Genomic DNA, 22063 nt, shown 5'->3' on the forward strand with positions numbered 1-22063 from the left:
TTTGTGGAACACTGTAGCCTTCCCATTTGTCCCTCTCATCTTCTAGACTGCCCTCGCATTTACTCTAATTCAGCTCCGAGGTCCTTTCTCTAATACTCCCCTAGCCTGGAAGACTTGGTCCCCTAAATCCACCCCACCTGCTCACTCTCTATACCTAGTCCTTTGCTTGAAGCATCACCCAGCTTTTGCAGACCACTCTACTTAGCAATGACTGGTATCTTTAGCACAGCAGCCCTTTCCCCCTCATCAGCTTACTTTTTATCATGGAACTTACTGCTATCACAGTATTGTACATATTATTCATTTATAGTCCTCCATCAGAATCCGTGGGGTAATTTCCAGGATCTGCTGTGGAAATCTGCAGCTTCCCAAGCCCTGTAGATGGCCCTTCTAAACAATGGGTTCAACATCTGTGCATTCAACCAACCTAAGATGGTAAACATAGTATGTCCCTAGTGTATAACTCACAGATAGAAGGCAGACTTTCTGGCTCCTCTCTTTGTAATGTAAGTTCCATAAGGCAGATATTCTCATCTGTTATATTTATTCATGTAACATTGGCTTCTGCTTCAGTTCAGTTCAGTTCAGTCACTCAGTTGTGTCTGACTCTTTGTGACCCCGTGGAATGCAGCACACCAGGCTTCCTTGTCCATCACCAACTCCCAGAGCTTGCTCCTGGTTACTGGTCAGTGAATATCTCTGAATGAATAAATGTCACTCTTCCGTAAACCCTAGTGCATAAAAATAAATTTAAGGTTTTATTGGGTACTATTTTATTCATAAAAATTTAACTTTTATATAAAACATAGAATAATTATTGCTACTCCTGCCTTCTTTTGATTTCTATTCATATGCAGTATCTTTCCTCAGCCCCTCAGTTTCATTCTGTATGTATCCCTAGGTCTGAGGTGAAAGTGAAAGTGACTCATTTGTGTCTGATTCTTTGCAACCCCATGGGTTATTCAGTCCATGGAGTTCTCCAGGCCAGAACCCTGCAGTACGTAGCTGATCTCTTCTCCAGGGGATCTTCTCAACCCAGGGATCAAACCCAGGTCTCTTGCATTGCAGGCAGATTCTTTACCAGCTAAGCTACAACGAAAGCCCAAGAAAACCAGAGTGGGTAGCCTACCCCTTCGCCAGTGGATCTTCCTGACTCAGGAATTGAACTGGGGTCTCCTGCATTGCAGGTGCTTCTTTACCAACTGAGCTCTCAGGAAAGCCCATTAGGTCCGAGGTGGGTCTCTTATAAAGCAATTATCTTCCAATCAAAAAAAAGAAAAACAAACAAACAAACATATTAATAGTATGAGGGTTTATTTCCCAATCATTTTTAAAAAGGCAGCTTGAAAATTGTAAGATACTGACACCACTATATCTCCTACCATGCGGCTTAAAACAAGCAGTTGACTCACTGGATTTAATTTTCCACATCTTTGGCATAAGGGGGATAGATAGCCAAATTTGAAGGTCTTTTGCAGCTCTTATTTGCTGTGTATTTCCTTTGTTAACTGACGAGCTGATCAAGTTCATCCTATCTCAGAATTCCCTCACTGGATAGAAGGTATCATTTGATGACAATGGAGCCTTTGAGATTACTCACTGGGGTCCTTAAGTAAGTGACTACAATTTTGCTACCTAAAGTAGTAGAAAGGTGTAAAAGAGATTTTAAAAATATAAAAATTGTAAGATGTCTTTCTTTTTGTACTTCTCACTTACTATACTGTCTTATCCTGATACGGCCAAGCTACTATTTGAAGAAGAAAACTATGTGGCCAGGAGACTGGTTCATAAATCTTTCTCTTAGGCTTTACTCATTCTAAGACCTTGGTAAGAATCACACCCACTTTTGGCTTCACAGTATAGCAGATATAGTACCATAATGCCTGGGAGGTCATCTTTTTGGAGAGATGATTAGAGTTTGGGAAGCCTGAGAAGAACCAGAGAGAGACCCTAGAGAAATGAGGTCTAGAGATTATGATTTTTGCTATAACTGATGGGAAGAGAAATCCCAATGCTTCCTTTTCTTTTGAACACAGTTGGAAACAAAAGTTCCAAAGAACAAGGTGAGGAAAACAAAAACAAAAACAAGCTTTTTAAAACTTGACCTCAAATCTAGACCTTGTGCTAAAGGAAGAAATGATATTCTCAATAACAAAACATAGTTCAGAACTATTTCTCCCGGTAGAAAAGTAATAGACCCTAGCAGTTGCAAATCAGATAGTAATAAATAACATTATTATTCCATGAGCTTAAACAATACACAAATTAAGCACAAAGGTAGAAAGCAGGTCAAGTTATCTGGGATTATGGATTTAGAATTTAAGTAACAGTTAGCACCATTATATTTGCTTCCATCAGCAGGACAGTCTTTATTCATAGGTAATAACAGTAATAAAATTACCGCTTGTTGCTCAAGTGAGTACTACTTTTGTGCCCAGATAATAAATATTTTACTTAGTTTAGTTTTGTTTATGTGTGTGTGTGTGAAGTCGCTCAGTCGTGTCCAACTCTTTGCCACCCCTTGGACTGTAGACCACCAGGTTCCTCTGTCCATGGGATTCTCCAGGCAAGAATACTGGATTGGGTTGCCGTTTCCTTCTCCAGGGGATCTTCCCAACCCAGGGATCAAACCCGTGTCTCCTGCATTGCAGGCAGACGCTTTATCCTCTGAGCCACCAGGGAAACTCCATAGTTTAGTTCAAATGCAAACAAATATTTTCTATAGTCAGATAGCAAATATTTTATTATTTGTAGGCAAATAAAATCAGTCTTCATCACAAGTATCCAACTCTACAGATTGTAGACATGTTAAAAAGGGAGTGTTCCAATACAAATATATGTACAAAGAAAGCAGTGGCAAGATTTAGCCACGGCTTCCCTGGTGGCTCAGAGGTTAAAGCGTCTGCCTGGAATGCAGGAGACCCGGGTTCGATCCCTGGGTTGGGAAGATCCCCTGGAGAAGGAAATGGCGACCCACTCCAATACTCTTGCCTGGAGAATCCCATGGAGGGAGGAGCCTGGTAGGCTACAGTCCATGGGATCACAAAGAGTCAGACACGACTGAGCGACTTGACTTGACTTGACTTAACTACTACAATTTATGACCTTCAGTTTAGTTCATTTGACAGCTATAACACCTCGGAAATATAATTCTTAACCGTGGTCTATTGATTAGGAAAATAGTGTTCAACTAGGACCAGTAAGTTGCCTGGGATGTAGGAGGACTTGTGTTCTAGTATTTGTCAACTTGATCCCAATCTCTTGCTCTTCTCCATACAGTGCATTTTTTACTTATTTGTGGCCCATAAAGTTGTCCTTCTTGCTTTCTATGTACCCTTCCACCCTAGGAACATTGGCATTAGAAGACACATTGGTTCCTTCAGTTTTCGTTCAACCCCAAGCTTCAGTGGGGAACATGTGCCCTCTTTTTCTCAAATACAGGTGCTGCTCCAGTTCATGAAGATGTTTGCTGGTTCTGCCTTTTCCTCCTGTCTCTCTTGTTCTGCCTCTTGAAAACCTGCTTATAAGGGCCTTATTTAAATATCAAACTCAATTTGTCAATGCTGCCATCTTTCCTTGCATAGTTCTGAATTACAAGGGAGTAGGTTTGAAACCAAGGGTTTACACATTGACTATTACTCAACTCTGAAATTTCTTCTTGATGAGAAAAAAAAATGTATCATGTTGTAAAGTTAAATCTTGACCAAAGTGGGCAAAGGAATGATAGGAAAGGCAATATTTTTGGAGGGAATGGTGGCTCAGTGGTAAAGAATCCACCAGCCAGTGCAGAACATTCAGGAGACACGTGTTCAATCCCTCGGTCGGGAAGATCCCCTGGAGTAGGAAATGGAAAGCTACTCCAATATTCTTGCCTGGAAGATTCCACAGACAGGGGCACCAGGAAGGGCACAGCCCATGGGGTCCCAAAGAGTCAGACACGACTGAGCACTCCCACATGCACGCATGCTGAGATAGGCTATTGAAATTCACCAATTTTGCAGTTTTCACCTGAGTTGCATGGACTTGGATACGTCACTTGATGTCAGTACAATGAAATATAAACATAATTGAAAAGAATGACTTTTTCAAGTTCCCAGAGTTAACTTGTACACATTGATAGAGGTATCACTGATATCATAAATTTTGATAGAGATACGAATTAAAGTGCAACTTCTCAATCCCCCTGCTTTCGCTTCATTGTTGCTGTTCAGATGCTCAGTCATGTCAGACTCTGTGTGACTCCATGGACCGCAGCACCCCGGATTTCTCTGTCTTTCATCATCTCCCGGAATTTGCTCAAACTCATGTCCACTGAGTCAGTGATGCCATCCAGCCACCTCATCTTCTGTCATCCCCTTTTCCTCTGGCCTTCTATCTTTTCCAGCATCAGAGTCTTTTTTAATGGGTCGGATCTTCACATCAGGTAATCAAAGTATCTATCAGAGCTTCAGCTTCAGCATCAGTCCTCCCAATAAATATTCAGGATTGATTGATTTCGTTTAGGACTGACTGGTCCTATCACCTTGCCATCCAAGGGACTCTCAAGAGTCTTCTCCAACACCAACATTCAAAAACATCAATTCTTCAGTACTCAGCTTTCTTTATGGTCCACTTCTCACGTCCATACAAGACTACTGGTAAAAATATAGCTTTGACTAGACAGACCTTTGTCGGAAAAGTAATGTATCTGCTTTTGAATATTCTGTCTAGGTTTGTCATAAATTTTCTTCCAAGGAGCAAGCGTCTTTTAATTTCATGGCTGCAGTCAATATTTGGAGTGATCTTGAAGTCCAAGAATGTTAAGTCTGTCACTGTTTTGATTGTTTCCCCATCCATTTGCCATAAAGTGATGGGACAGGAGGCCATAATCTTAGTTTTTTGAATGCTCAGTTTCAAGCCAGCATTTTCACTCTCCTCTTTCACCTTGATCAAGAGGCTCTTTAGTTTCTCTTCACTTTCTGCCATAAGGATGGTATCATCTCCGTATCTGAGGTTATCGATATTTCTCCCAGCAATCTTGCATTCTAATACCTATCTACATTGCCCTTCTCCAGGTCACCACTATCTCTTCTACATCAAGAACAAGAAAGTTATCTCCACCTAGAGCTCTTCATTAGGTCCAGTTTCCAATATGATAAGGAAAAGTCTCCCCAACAGGAGATGAGAATAATGAGAAGGACAATTTGCTTTCTTGGAAGATGTGTTTCCAACTTAAAGGAAAATAGCATTCTTCCTCCTGCAAACCCAGTGGCATATAATATAGTATTCATAACATATTATTGCCATAATCAGATATAAGTAAAAACTGTTCCCTCCCAGAATATCAAGCTCTCTTGTCAACTTGCATGAATAAAACAACCTTCTGAAAAACTACAAAAAACACTCACATCAGGTACTGCCTTAAATAGAAGAGCAATTTTCTAACATTAATCCCAGAGAATTACATTAATATGCAAGCTTTACCTCACCCAACTTTAACATCCTGTTTTCTTTAAAACCAGGCAATCAGAGCATATTCTCAGGTTGGCAGTTGGCACTAATACAAAATAAGCAAATCCACAGTTCCATTGAGATTAATGTGTTTATTTGCGCAACTAAAGGTGTGTGGCCTAATGTCAATCCTCAGCTCGGAATACCACAGTATTTAATGTAATATATATATAAATTTTATTTTTAATGACAACAGTTAAAAGAAAGCAAACATTTTGCTTCCCTCCCCACGAAAGATTCTTTTGTAAATTTGGGGAATGAATTGTTCCACTGTCTCTTTCCACTTCACTGTTTTAGTTTCCTGGAACTGCCTTGAGCCTGTTTTTCCACTGGTAGTCAGAACTGCCCAGGCTTGGTGCTTCCTGAAGTGTGTAAAAGTTTCAGCTTTGCAGGAGGCTCAGAGTGTTGGCTCAAGTAATGCGACTACATACACAAGAGCTTGCTTTTTAAGGCCAGTTAATGTGAAATGCTTTTTAAAGAACGTCATTAACTGCATCTAACGAAGGACCTTTCCTTCACCATCTGGAGAAAATGTCCTCCCGAGCACTCAAGAGATTTTTTTTTTAATGAATTTTGCATTCCTCTTGTATGTATCATCAGGTCCTTCGGATGTAGAGAGAAGAAAGAAGAAGCATGAGGCTATCCTAATTGAAATTTCAAATTACATAATATTGGAAGCTATACTGGGTAACAGCATGCTCTTTCCAATTACAAAGAGTTAATTTATGCTTTTTAATGAGGGAACTGACATTTGTTCTGTACCTACCATGTGTTCAGTGCTTTACATTTCACATTTGTTGCTTTTCACAGTCCCTGTAAAATACGTACTGCTCCCCTCTCCATCATGATAAAAATCAGAGAACCTGATCAGAGAAGCTAAGCTAGTTGCCTAGAATCACATAATATTATGGGGGATAAGAGCAAAAATTCCATAATCAGAGCGCTTGGGATCATATTTCACCTACATCACTTACTGATAAGACTAAATTTGTCTTAGGAGCTACACAATGGGATTAATAGATGTTTCAAAAGAAATATTGGTGCTATGAGAAGTAATCATAAAAATTAAAATGTGCATTCAGTTCAGTTCAGTTCAGTCGCTCAGTCGTGTCCAACTCTATGTGACCCCATGAATCGCAGCACTCCAGGCCTCCCTGTCCATCACCAGCTCCCGGAGTTCACTCAGACTCGCGTCCATCGAGTCAGTGATGCCATCCAGCCATCTCATCCTCTGTCGTCCCCTTCTTCTCCTACCCCCAATCCCTCCCAGCATCAAAGACTTTTCCAATGAGTCAACTCTTCACATGAGGTGGCCAAAGTACTGGAGTTTCAGCTTTAGCATCATTCCTTCCAAAGAAATCCCAGGGTTGATCTCCTTCAGGATGGACTGGTTGGATCTCCTTGCATTTAAAAATATTTCAATGGTATGCTGGGAAAAGTTTGATAAATAAGGTACAAAGGAACTTAAAACCTAAAAGAAAAATATTTTGAAAAGTAAAACCTTAAATTAGGCAAAGTATATGATTAGTAAATGATGCAATAACAATAACCAATAAATGTAATAATTTTAGTCACTAAGGGGGACTTATAAATGAAATAAGAAATATGTTAACATATTGGCAAATATATTAATATTAATATATTAGTATTTAGCACTGGGGAAACAGGCACTTTCATAAGCAAATGGAACAGAGCAACAGTGCAATTTTCTCAGAGGGTAGGTTTCTAATATTTTCTTACATAGTCATGCTACTGAAACATGTAATATATAAGTATTTATCTTAAACAGATAATTGGTCATATGGACTGAATTGCAGCCCCCTCGAAAAGCATAGGTTGAAGCACTAACCACCAAATTAGTAGTTGGAAATGGACCATTTAGAAGATATTTATGTTTAGATAAACTTATCTAGTGGAGGACAGAGGAGCCTGGTGTGCTACAGTCCATGGGGTTACAAAGAGTTGAATATGATTTAGCTACTCAACAACAACAACAACCAAAATTTATGATGGTAGGACCCTCACCATGGAATTAGTGTCCTCATAAGAAAAGGAAGAGTCATCGCAACTGTCCTTGATATCTGAGGAAACAGTTAGAAAGTGGCCATCTGCAAGGCAGGAAGAGGGTCCTCACTAGGAACTGAATCAGCCAGCACTTTGATTGTGAACACCGCAGTCTCCAGAACTATGAGAAATAAATGTCTGTTGTCTAAAACACTCAATCTGTGGTTTAAAACAGCCTGAAATGATGAAAACAATTGGCTGAAAAAATTTGAAAAGGAGACACAGACGTAAACAACAGACTTTTGGACTCAGTGGGAGAAGGCTAGGGTGGGATGATTTGAGAGAATAGCATTGCAACATATACATTACCATATGTAAAATAGATGATCAGTGTGAGTTCTGTTTCCTGAAGCAAGGCACCCAAAGCCAGTGCTGTGCGACAACCTAGAGGGATAGGGTGGGGAGGGTCATGGGAAGGGGGTTCAGGATGGGGGGGCATGTGTATACCTTTGGCCAATTTATGTTAACATATGGTTCCAAATCAGAAAAGGAGTACGTCAAGGCCGTATATTGTTACCCTGCTTATTTAACTTATATGCAGAGTACATCATGCGAAATGCCAGGCTGAATGAAGCACAAGTTGGAATAAAGATTGCTGGGAGAAAAATCAATAACCTCAAATATGCAGATGGCACCACCCTGATGGCAGAAAGCAAAGAACTAAAGAGCATCTTGATGAAAGTGAAAGAGAAGAGTGAAAAAGTTGGCTTAAAACGCAACATTCAGAAAAACAAGATCATGGTATCAGTCCCATCACTTCATGGCAAACAGATGGGAAAACAATGGAAACAGTGACAGACTGTATTTGGCAGGGCTCCAAAATCACTGCAGATGGTGACTGCAGCCATGAAATTGAAAGACGATTACTCCTTGAAAGAAAAGTTATGACCAACCTAGACAGCATAGTAAAAAGCAGAAACATTACTTTACCAACAAATGTCCATCTAGTCAAAGCTATGGTTTTACCAGTAGTCATGTATGGATGTGAGAGTTGGACCATAAAGCTGAGCATTGAAGAATTGATGCTTTTGAACTGTGGTGTTGGAGAAGACTCTTGAGAGTCCCTTGGATTGCAAGGAGATTCAACCAGTCAATTCTAAAGGAAATCAGTCCTGAATATTTAGTGGAAGGACTGCTGTTGAATCTGAAACTCCAATTCTTAGGCCACCTGATGCGAAGAATCGACTTACTGGAAAAGACTCTGATGCTGAGAAAGATTGAAGGTGGGATGAGAAGGGGATGACAGAGGATGAGATGGTTGGATGGCATCACCAGATGCGATGGACATTAGTTTGAATAGGCTCCAGGAGTTGGTGATGGACAGGGAAGCCTGATGTGCTATGAGGTCCAAAGAGGTCACAAAGAGGTCGCAAAGAGTCAGACATGACTAAGCGACTGAACTTGAACTTGATGACAAAAATAATCACAATAGTGTAAAGTAATTATCCTCCAATTGAAGTAAATCATTTAATTAAAAAAAGAAATAAGGACATTTACAAAACATCATTCATATATTGTAAAATTTTGAAAAAATCCAAATATCACATAGCAGTAATCAATTAATTTATGGTAATTTATGGTTTCATTTACCATAAATGAAACACCTTCATCTGTTTAAATGAGCAATGAATTTACCTTCATCTATTTAAAGGTATGATTTGTTATTATGTTTATCAACTTATATAAAGAGTCTCTATATTCTTTAGTGGAAAAGAATAAGATACTGCATACTGCATTCAGCAATAAGAGATACATTATCATCTTACCAATGAAAGATGGTTGAGTACTGTGTACCAGATAATATACTGAACAATATGAGTGCATAGATTTAACTGATAATAAAAAATATTTCTATAAGATTATTCCTCACATGAAAATGAGAAATAAGCACCAGAGTTTAAGGGATTTATGAAAACTCTCTTGACTAGTATGTGGCACAAGCCAGATATAAACCTAGGCCTATCTGATCTCAAAAGAGTAATTGAAATCACTGGCTCTAACTTTTTAAAATCATATACCCACAAATGCATGTTTGTGAATAATATATAAATATACAAGTTGCATACAGATTCATAATCATTAGTTAATTCTTAGCATATTTACACTATGAATAGAATTCTTTGCTAGGAAATATAGATAACAACCATATTTCAAAGAACTTTCTTTTTGCTCTTTCAAAATTGTATTGGTTAACTTTGTGTATTCAATTATATCTTGATTTTTAAATACATATATAACTAAAAACAAGCTTGTTTTAGAGGGAAAAAAGCATCATTTCTACTAATTTCTTTGCCTTATTTCTAAGCCATTTGTTCATAATATTTAGTGAACATAAACTAGACAATATAAAATGAATATCCATTTAACAAGGCCAGAATAAAGTACTGGGTAATTTAAAAGTATACTGCTTAGAGTAAATAGAATGAAAATGAACAAGGGAGGAGACATATACAAGCTCTGTATTTGGAAGGGTATTTTTGTTTGTTTGACTGACTTCTTTTTTACTATTTCACTACCAATCTTTTGTATTATATTTATATTTAACATCACAATATTATATTATATTGATATTTTAATAAAATACAACATTGTATTATATTGATATTTGTATTATAATAAGATTTAAGAAAATGTAATACATAGAATGTCCTTTGCCAGTCTTAAGCAGAAAGATAAATATGACAAAGAAATAAACAGTCTGTTCATATCTTTAAGTCTCTGTACAAAATATATATATATTTTTTTCTTCTCTGGATATTTTAAGATTACTTTATTACTTATTTTGACCATTATTTTTTCAAAAAGTTTTTCTCTTTCTCTTTTTCTGGTATTCCATTTGCATGTACACTGTATCAATTAATATTGTGCTATAGATCACAGTGTGTGTGTGTGTGTATAAAGAAGTTTGTGTGTGTGTGTATAAAGAAGTGTGAATAAAGAAATTTATGAATGTATGTTCTTAATTTCTAGATTTTACTTTATTTTTAAAAGAATATTGGATTTGTCTTATAGATAGCTTAGTTACTTATGTGTTAATTTAATAAGGTGGTCACGGAGCAGACAATGGTACCTCACTCCAGTACTCTTGCCTGGAAAATTCCATGGACAGAGGAGCCTGGTGGGCTGCAGTCCATGGGTTGCTAAGAGTTGGATACGACTGAGCGACTTCACTTTCACTTTTCACTTTCATGCATTGGAGAAGGAAATGGCAACCCACTCCAGTGCTCTTGCCTGGAGAATCCCAGGGATTGCAGAGCCTGGCAGGCTGCCATCTATGGGGTCACACAGAGTCGGAAATGACTGAAGCAACTTAGCAACAGCAGCAGCAATAAGGTGGTTAATACTGAAATCAGACGGATTATATTCTGTGCAGCCAAAGAGAGAAATGCCAAAGATAGAGAAGTCAGCAAAAACAAGACTGGGAGCTGACTGTGGCGCAGATCATGAATTCCTTATTGCCAAAATGAGACTTAAATTGAGGAAAGTAGGGAAAATCACTAGACCATTCAGGTATGACCTAAATCAAACACCTTATAATTATACAGTGGAGCTGACAAATAGATTCAAGGGATTAGATCTGATAGAGTGCCTGAAGAACTGTTGATGAAGTTTTATGACATTGTACAGGAGGCAGAGATCAAGACCATCCTCAAGAAAAAGAAATGCAAAAAGGAAAAACGGTCGTCTGAGGAGGCCTTACAAATAGCTGAGAAAAGATATACCCATTAAATGCAGAGTTCCAAAGAACAACAAGAAGAGATAAGAAAGCCTTCATCAGTAATCAATGCAAAGAAAGAAAGGAAAACAATAGAATGGGAAAGACTAGAGCTCTCTTCAAGAAAACTAGAGATACCAAGGGAACATTTCATGCAAAGATGGAACCAATAAAAGAGAGAAATGGTATGGACCTAACAGAAGCAGAAGATATTAAGAAGATGTGGCAAGAATACACAGAAGAACAATACAAAAAAGATCTTCATGAACCAGATAATCATGATGGTGTGATCACTCACCTAGAGCCAGACATCCTGGAATGTGAAGTCAAGTGGGCCTTAGGAAGCATTACTACAAACAAAGCTAGTGGAGGTAATGGAATTCCAATTTATCTATTTCAAACCCTAAAAGATGATGCTGTGAAAGTGCTGCACTCAGTATGCCAGTAAATTTGGAAAACTCAACAGTGGCCACAAGATTGGAAAAGGACAGTTTTCATTCCAATCCCAAAGAAAGGCAATGCCAAAGAATGCTCAAACTATTGCACAATTGCACTCATCTCGCACACTTACAAAGTAATGCTCAAAATTCTTCAAATCAGGCTTCAACAGTAGGTGAACAGTGAGCTTCCAGATGTTACAGCTGGATTTGGAAAATCAGAGAAACCAGACATCAAATTGCCAACATCCACTGGATCACTGAAAAAGCAAGAGAGTTCCAGAAAAACATCTATTTCTGCTTTATTGATCATGGCAACACCTTTGACTGTGTGGGTCACAACAAACTGGAAAATTGTTAAAGCGATGGGACCAGACCTGACCTGCCTGCTAAGAAACCTGTATGCAGGTCAGGAAGCAACAGTTAGAACTGGACATGGAACAACAGACTGGTCCCAAATAGGAAAAGGAGTATGTCAAGACTGTATATTGTCACTCTGCTTCTTTAATTTATATGCAGAGTACATCATGTGAATTGCTGGACTGGATGAAGCACAAGCTGGAATCAAGATTGCCGGGAGAAATATCAATAACCTCAGATATGCAAATGATACCACCCTTATGGCAGAAAGTGAAGAAGAACTAAAGAACATTTTGATGAAAGTAAAAGAGGAGAGTGAAAAAGTTGACTTAAAACTCAACATTCAGAAAGCTAAGATCATGGCATCTGGTCCCATCATTTCATGGCAAGTAGATGGAGAAACAAAGGAAACAGTGATAGACTTCATTTTGGGGGCTCCAAAATCACTGCAGATGGTGACCACAGCCATGAAATTAAAAGACATTTGCTCCTTGGAAGAAAAGTTATGACCAACCTAGACAACATATTCAAAAACAGAGACATTAGTTTGTCAACAAAGGTCCGTCTAGTCAAAGCTATCTTTTTTCCGGTAGTCTTGTATGTATGTGAGAGTTGAACTATAAAGAAAGCTGAATGCTGAAGAATTGATGAACTGCGGTATTGGAGAAGACTCTTGAGAGTCCCTTGAACAGCAAGGAAATCTAACCAGTCCATTTGAAAGGAAATCAGTCCTGAATATTCATTAGAAGGACTGATGCTGAAGCTGGAACTCCAATACTTTGGCCACCTGATGCAAAGAACTGACTCATTTGAAAAAACCCTGATGTTGGAAATGATTGAAAGTGGGAAAAGGGGATGACGGAGGATGATATGGTTGGATGGCATCTCCAATTCAGTGGACATAAGTTTGAGTAAGCTCCAGGAGTTAGTGATGGACAGGGAAGCCTGGAGTGCTGAAGTCCGTGGGGTCACAAATAGTCAGACACGACTGAGCAACAGAACTGAACTGAATAAGTTTGAGAAGTTGAGGATTTTTTTTTAAGTGAAAGATCAGTGACTACTATATTTTACAGAAATATTTTGAAGTTTTAAAATATTATAATGTTCTTTAAATTATCTGATTTCCTTGCGCTTTAAAAGCACTTTACTGCATTTATTTTCTAAAGTATCATATCACTATGAATTACTGAAAACGTGACTTACATCCAATTAAAGATATTTTATTATAGTCTTTGCAAAGTCTTAGAGAATAATGTGAAAGAGGAGTTAATTTAATACTTAGTAAACAGTCATTACATAAAAAGACCTTTAAATATGTTACACATTCCTAAAGATATAAAAATCACTGCTATGTCAACACTTCATGGAAAATAGAGGGGAAAAGTGGAAGCAGTGACAGATTTTACTTTCCTAGGCTCCAAATTCATTGAGGACAGTGACTGCAGCTATGAAATTAAAAAATTCTTGCTTCTTGGAAGGAAAGCTATTACAAACCTATTACAAAGTAGAGAAATCACTTTGTCAACAAAAGACTCTGTAGTCAAAACTATGGTTTTTCCAGTAATCTTTATGGATATGAGAGTTGGACCATAAAGAAGGCTGAGCACTGAAGAATTGATGCTTTCAAATTGTCGTGATGGAGAAGACTCTCGAGGGTCCTTTGGACTGCAAGGAGATCAATCCAGTCAATCCTAAAGGAAATCAATTCTGAATATTCATTGGAAGGACTGATGCTGAAGATCAAACTCCAATATTTTGGCCATCTGACATGAAGAGCCAGCTCATTGGGAAAGACCCCAATGCTGGGAAAGATTGAAGGCAAAAGGAGAAGAGGGCAGCAGCGGATGAGATGGTTGGATGGCATCACCGACTCAATGGACATGAATTTGAGCAAACTCCAGGAGATTGTGGAGGACAGAGGAGACTGATGTGCTGTGGTCCATGAGGTCACAGAGTCGGACATGACTTAGTGACTGAAAAGCAGAAACAATAACTGTTATGCCTGTGCCACAGAGGGTGATTCTAAGATGAAATAAGTGTTGAACATAATACTAAGTCAAAATAAGCACTGAGTTTTCAAAGTCATGAAGGTTGTTTTTTAAAAGTTTATTTTGAGAAAGAGTGGATTTATGGTAGTATTTATTATGGAATTTTTTTACAGAAAAAAACCTATCTTTTATGGTAACTCCTCTCTCATCTCTGCTCATTGTCTTCTATATTCAACAAGCTGCCTCCCAGAGTTCTCTAGTAGCATCCAACTCTGTGTGATCTCTGAGCATTATTCGGGTTACAGACCTCCAGTAATGCTTTTTTCCTTGAGTTTTTACTGTCTGTGAGGTTTCACTCTATACATGAAAACGCTGGTACTCAGCTAAAGACTCAAGAAGACCCCTTGTAAAAATGTTCAGGACCCCTTCTCTAAGACATCTCTTTTCTCTTGGAGACTCAGCTCCACACATTAGAGCTTCCTGGTCTCCTTTACCCTTACTTCTGACTCTTCTACTCAACAAGATTCCTGGTCTGTTTGGCATTCCTGACTGTCCTTTATTCTGTAATTTCCTCGTCAGAAAGGTGGGACAATCATAGAGCTCCCCTTGTTTGTTTGTTTTCTTTTCAGGTATCAGTTTTTTTTTTTTTGCTGCATGCTGCCCAGCATGTTAAAATAGTTACTTTTGATATTTTGTTCATTTCTTTCTAATTTATACTATGTGTGTGTGTGTTCAGTGGCTAAGTCATGTCTGACTCTTCACAACCCCATGGACTGCAGCACTACAGGCTTAGGAGGGTAGTTCTGTACTATTTCCTTTAATCATACCCAGAAGCTGAAGTTAAACATGCATTCCATGTTCTATTTTCCATCTCACATTATCTAGCCATGTTGTACAATATTTCTTATCCGTGATGCTACAATAAAACGAAACGCCTTTAAGATACCCAAAATACAAACAGTACGAAAATGGCCCCAAATTTAATTTAAACATGTCCCATAATTTCAGGGGACTTCCCTGATGGCCCAGTGGTAAAGAATGCAGTGCAGAAGATGCAGGTTCATTTCCTGGGTTGGGAAGATCCTTTGGAGGAGGAAATGGCAACCCATTCCGGTATTCTTGCTTAAACAATCCCATGAACAGAAAATCCCGGCTGGCTACAGTCCACAGAGTAGCAAAGAGTCGGACTCAACTGAGCCACTGAGCACACACGCACACTTATAATTTCAGAAAGAATTTAAATCCAAAAATTAAAAACTGAATAGTTTTGCAAGTTAAATTCCAAAGGAATTAATGTTTAAAATAAAATTCTTCTTCCTTGTTAATTAAAGTTCAAGGAAATTCAAATTTAAACTGTATTAGTCTGAATTTCTTAAAGATCTGGTTCAGTTCCCAGACACTCTTGATGACTGATTGCATCAAAATTCCTTTTGTAGTAACCAGAAGCTTTTTGTTCTACCTCTGTCTCCCTCGGTGTTTCTCCACCTCTGTCTCTCCCTTTCCCTTTCTGTTTCAGTTCCATGATAAATTATCTTGTTTCTCATTTCCCAAAGTCTAAATAGAATTCACAGTATTATAGCACTGACCATCAGAGAATGCCATTTGTGTTATTCCTAACTTTTTGCAAGTTTTAGAAATGTGTAATAGTGATTGCCCAGGTCATCAGGTGTTAAACAAAGAAAAAAAACCTTTCTATAGGCTGCAGTCCGTGGGGTCGCTGAAGTCAGACACGACTGAGCGACTTCACTTTCACTTTTTACTTTCATGCACTGGAGAAGGAAATGGCAACCCACTCCAGTGTTCTTGCCTGGAGAATCCCAGGGACGGGGAAGCCTGCTGGGCTGCCATCTATGGTATCGCACAGAGTCAGACACGACTGAAGCAACTTAGGAGCAGCAGCAGCAGCGGCTAGCGTGTATTTATAAATATGTCTATATCCATATTATAGCTGTCTCAATATCTGTCTCTCCTATTTTCCATTTATCCTTTTATCCTTGAAAACAATTGCTAATGCATAGATTCTTTCTAGTGATATAATGCCCACTCTTTCCTGCTGAGGCATTTTAAGTCCTTTGGCCCAGGGCCACTTCCACTACCTCTTTCTGTGGAATTTGTCCAGTCATTCTTTTTGCCTCACAGGCAGGAAATTATTTAATCTAGAGCTAACTTGAGACCATCTGGAAGAGATGAACCTGTGTTCAGGGTCAGATTCAGGTTTTTGTGGAGTCTGAAGTTTATACAATTTGCAACATCCTCTTACTTAAAAAATAGTATGTAATTTCAATTACAAAATCAGTTGTGACCTTGATCTTGCTCCTGTGTGTAATGCCTTAGAGTGGATTAGCACAGAGACGGATATTCCTGGAATCATGGCCTAGACCTGGATATCTAACAATGCTATGACTCTTCATGAAAGTGAGCATGATCCACATACATATATCCCACTCAGCCCAAACTATCTGTGTCCCCACTTTAACTTCTTTTAGTTGGGTCCTTAAAAATGCCCATGGCAACTTCCATCCCATCCATCAGCTGGGGAAAAAGAGACCTAGAGGAAAATTCGGACTCTAAATAACCGGTGGTCATAGCTGATGATGGCTCAAATAGCTTGCATTTGCCAATTTTTCAAAACATATGACTTGAACAAATTACTAAGAAGTTTCACAGTGCTTCAAAGGGAAAATGCATAAGCGAGACACTGAAGCCTGTACTCCACTGCATATGCCTATGTGCTCAATCCTGTCAGAACCTTTGTGACCCTATGGATTGTAGCCCCTCAGGCTCCTCTGTCCATAGGATTCTCCAGGCAAGAGTATTGGCATAGATTGCCATTTCCTCCTCCAGGAGATCTTCCCCTCCCAAGGATCAAACCTGTATCTCTTACATTTCCTGCATTGGCAGGCAGATTTTTTTTTTTTACCACTGAGGCACATGGGAATCCCTATGCTTCATTAGTTTGACCACAAAGTCACTTATGCAAAGGGTGTTTTAATAAATCCAGGTTTAGCCTGTGGCCCTAAAAGAAGAATGAATTTGGAGCACCTAATCTTTCATTGGATTTCCCTGGTGGCTCAAATGGTAAAGAATCTGTCTGCAATGCAGGAGACTGAGGTTTGACTTCTGGGTTGGGAAGATCCCCTCGACTAGGAATTGCTACCCATTCTAGTAGTCTTCCCTGGAGAATTATATGAACAGAGAAGCCTAGGGGATTACAGTCCATGGGGTCTCAAAGAGTCAGATACAACTGAGTGAGGAACACATTCAGTCTTTTCTTTCAGTCTAACATTACAAGACTATCCTTGAAACTAGCAGTTAGAAGTCGTGCTCTACTATCTTTGACTTGTTCATGGGCAACTCATGCCTAACATTTGAAAGGGAAAAAAAAATACTCTTCTCTCCCCAGGTTCAATGCATGATACTGGATGCTTGGGGCTGGTGCACTGGGATGACTCAGAGGGATGGTACGGGGAGGGAGAAGAGAAGGGGGTTCAGGATGGGGAACATGTGTATACCTGTGGCAGATACATGTTGATGTATGGCAAAACCAATACAATATTGTAAAGTAATTAACCTCCAATTAAAATAAATAAATTTATTTTTAAAAAAGAAATCTAAGAAGACTATTCTTCATGTGTAAAATGGTTGCCTTTCCCAATCCTGTGCGGAAAAGATGCATTTTATATAGTTCATTACCAAGACACAGAAAGCACAGAATGTTGACTCACTCCTCTGCTGAGGCCAGTTGCAACCCCTCATGAGTTTGTGGCTAGGATTCACAGAGAAACATCCGTGGTGGTCACTGTTGAGGGCCGTGTGGGGCTTCCAAAGCATCCTGCTATGTGCTAAGGCCAAAGTCTTTCTAGTATAGGGTCAAGGTTTGTTGGTTTGTCTGATATTTTCGGCTGTGCTGGGTCTTCCTTGCTGTGCAGGCTTTTCTTTTGGTGCAGCGAGTGGGCTATACTCTGTAGTTGCACTGCATGGGATTCTTACTGCTGCGCTTCTCTTGTTGCAGAGCTCTGGGGTCCAGAGCACTCTGGCTTCAGTAGTTGCAGTGCGTGGGCTTCATAGCTACAGTTCCTGGTCCCCAGAGAACAGGCTCAGTAGTTATGTCACACAGCCTTTGTTTCTCCATGGTGTGTGGGATCTGCCCAGACCGGGGATAGAACCCATGTCTCCTGCATTGGCAGGGAAGCCCTGATGGTCAAAGTGTAACAGCTACTCTGTGCCTTCTCTCACTGAGCCTGCAGTCCATAACTTACTGAAATCTTTACCATGCAGAAGCTAGTGTGTCCAGTAATGGGGCTTGCCAGACCAGTCTCCAAGGTTTTGCTGAGGAATCAGAAGTTCTAGACTCAGATCTGACATACTGTCACCTCCAGCCACGTGCTTGACAAAGCAAATCACATGGCTGAACCCAGAATCAATAGCTGGGAATACACGTCACCCACAATGAGGCCACAGAACAGAGGAGGCAGAGAAAAATGAAGAATTGGAGCCAGTGATTTAACTCACCTCAAATCTCTGTCTGAAATGCTAAGCGAGAGTCCTGATGTCAGTCTCTATATAAGCTTTAAGTACTGCTCTGGGCATACTCAGTCACTTGGAGACCCTTACTCTAAACAAACAAAAGAAGAAAAAGTAAATACCACATCCTTGCTTGAATTAATGATGCCTAGCATTTGGTACAGGAGAAGGCAATGGCACCCCACTCCAGTACTCTTGCCTGGAGAACCCCATGGGCGGAGGTGCCTGGAAGGCTGCAGTCCATGGGGTCGCTAAGAGTCGGACACGACTGAGCGACTTCACTTTCACTTTTCACTTTCATGCATTGGAGAAGGAAATGGCAACCCACTCCAGTGTTCTTGCCTGGAGAATCCCAGGGACAGTGGAGCCTGGTGGGCTGCCGTCTATGGGGTCGCACAGAGTCGGACACAGCTGAAGCGGCTTAGCAGCAGCAGCAGCAGCATTTGGTACAAGCTCAGTCATTGTTTTTAATGAATGAAGAATGGATGATGAAAAATTGTTTGCATTGAATATTACCTACACTCACAAAGTCTCCTATTTATAACATAATTATGAATGATTTAGCTACTAAAAAGGTCATGAATAAAGACTCTTCTGTTATTATTAGCTCATAGATTTGCAGGTTGATTTTCCTAGGTGTTTTGTAAGTTTTTTGCTTTTTGTTTTTAATTTTTATTTCTCCAGTAACTCAAACTTTGTTTTCAAGGATTTTTTTAAATGGTATCTTTATCAATTTGTCAATTTAAGAATCTATATCACTTTGTCAATTTTAAAATACTCCCCAGCCTTCTATAACTTTAACGCTTTCTCCTTACTCTTTAATCTTTTGTTAAGAACTCTGACATTTAATGATGACTTTGCAAGGAGAATATAAGACCAAAAAGAGAAGGCTTTCAAGCTAGAGGGCCTCTTTCAAATAGATGAAGATTATATCTCAATTTCATGTTAGTGCAGTTTATTTTTTAAAATTTAAAAAATTAAAATTTTATTGTAACCTTAAAGGATAAAATAAACTGTGGCAACATAAATGTCAACTGTGACTGAAGATTGACTTAGAAGCTTCAGGTTTTTAATAAATTTGCATATATGAGGTAAGATTACGAAGCAATTTTGAGCAAATCTCAGAATATATGAATGCATATGAATGTAAATGGAAATGACACAAAATACATTGGAGGATTGGGATGATTTTAAATAGTTGGATTTCCTAAGCATTTACTGAGCACATACTGTGTTCACAACATAAGGGTAATCTCTATGGGTATATTAAGATTGAAACATCACACTGTAAAGGATTTTGAAGAGCTCTAAGTGGCTCAGTGGTAAAGAATCCATCTGCCAATGCAGGAGACATGGGTTTGATCAGTGAGTGATCAGAAGATCCTCTGGAGGAGGAAATAGCAACCCACTCCAGTATTCTTGCCCATGGAGAGAGGATCCTGGCAGGCTACAATATGCCTTGAGGTGACAAAAGTGAAGGATAGGGCTTAGTGACCAAACAACAGCAACAACAACCACTTACTCCCTGGTCTGCATCACTTATTTCAGCTTGTAGAGTTGCAGTTACCTCATCTCTATAAGAGGAGGCTTTGGTTTTCATTGTTTGCTTAGATTTAGAGCCAAGTCACTAACAAGCTTCTTTAATTTGCACACAACTTTTCATTTCCCCAGTTTATGTCTGAGGAAACTTGAGAAACCAGTATAAAAAATATCAGGTAAACATATAAATAAAACCCCAGAAAGAGGAAACTAGATTTGTAAGCAACGTTTCTAGAGTTGGCCTAGGTTTAAATCAAGCCTCTCCCACTTATCAGAGCTAAGAAATCATTAATCATTGTGCTTCTGAATCTTCTCAGGAAAATGGTACAATGACATTTTCTGCCCCATGGAAATTATGTGAGGAATGAAAAGGAAACCTAGTGATGTGCTAAAGGCAGCAACTGGCACACATTAGGTGCTCAGAACTTTTCACCAGATTAGGGATGAAATTCCCCTTTGGTCTCCCAGATACCATAGTCCATGCTGTTTCTAGGCATGATCAGAGCTATAGTGAAAGTCTCTCAGTAATGTCCAACTCTTTGTCACCCCATGGACTATAGAGTCCATGGAATTCTCCAGGCCAGAATACTGGAGTGGGAAGTCTTTCCCTTTTCCAGGTGATCTTCTCTACCCAGGGATCGAACCCAGGTCTCTCGCATTGCGGGCGGATTCTTTACCAGCTGAGCCACAAGGGGAGTCCAGGAATATTGGAATGGGTAGCCTATCCCTTCTCCAGTGGATCTTTCCAACCCAGAAATCGAACCAGGGTCTCCTGCATTACAGGCAGGTCTTTACCAACTGAGCTATCAGGGAAGCCCCAGAGCTTATAGGGCCTCATTAAATACAATTACTCTTAGTATTTACTTTCAGTGCCTGACAAGAAGTAAGTACTCAAGAAAACATATTGGTTTATTACATAAATAGATGAAACTCTTACTTTTTCGGGAACTTAGTGGAAAAATGCAAACATCTGTTTGCACCCACTCTTTAAATTTTACTTTCTTCAGGTCACAGTGACATTCAGATTCCACTTGTGAGCAAAACAGGAAACGCCACCCTACTGTTTTAATTCACCGTTATTGAATGAATCCCAATCAGTATTTTCTAACTAGATCACAACTCTCATTCATTAGCCTTGGATTTGACTTGAATCACTTTTAAACTGACTGAAAGGTCAGGAAAAATCTGAAAAAAAAAAAGAAAAAAAGAAAAATTCTTGCAACAAATAGGAAGCGACTGACTTAACAAATCTGTTACTCAATGCCCAAATCAGTTTAAAGTAATAACATTAACTGGACCTTATTTTGCAGTAGGCAATATGGTAGGTGTTGGGCTATTGTCTTTTTTTTTTTCTTTTTCTTTTTTTTTTTTTTTTTGAGGCAGACTGGGGTAGTGGGTTGGCTGATTAAGAGACATGGAGGGAGAAAAAAGTGTGATGCATTTCAAAATTAAAAACTCCAGGTGTTCATAACCCCAAAATTTGTCAGTACTGATGGAGACAGGCCTTCTTAATCTGATAAGAACCAGTATTTGGTAAATATATAAAAAATGTTTTATTAATGTATAAAATTATGAATTTTTATTAATGATATAAGTGATACATACATAACTTGTACATAAATTTTATTCTGACTTGAAACTATTAATGTACATACTTTCACTAGTCTTATGTCATAGACTGAACACATTTCCCCAGAGTCCAGATTCCTGCTAGAGTTCTGCTTCTTTTTCCCTGTATAAGCCACACCCACAGTGAATCATCTATAATTTCCAGTCAAAGTTTCTTTAAGGTGACTCTGAATGTAAAGACACTTTCAAAACAATGTGTGATTAGAATCTAATTACACTTTTAAAATACTTTTTTCTGTAGTTAACAATTGTCTCATTAATACACCATTTGACATTTATATATTTTAATCAGCTTTCCTTTTATAAGTTATTCCAAG

At 38.9% G+C, this 22063-nt stretch overlaps 1 non-coding gene across 1 annotated transcript; it reads left to right on the top strand.

Moving 5' to 3' along the window:
- Positions 1-2875: 2875 nt before the first annotated feature.
- On the top strand, positions 2876-2947 carry TRNAS-GGA (transfer RNA serine (anticodon GGA)). Its single transcript has one exon. It is a non-coding gene; the product is annotated as a tRNA-Ser (tRNA).
- Positions 2948-22063: the final 19116 nt, after the last annotated feature.

This window comes from Ovis aries, chromosome 6 (assembly GCF_016772045.2).
Source record: "Ovis aries strain OAR_USU_Benz2616 breed Rambouillet chromosome 6, ARS-UI_Ramb_v3.0, whole genome shotgun sequence".
NCBI lineage: Eukaryota > Metazoa > Chordata > Mammalia > Artiodactyla > Bovidae > Ovis > Ovis aries.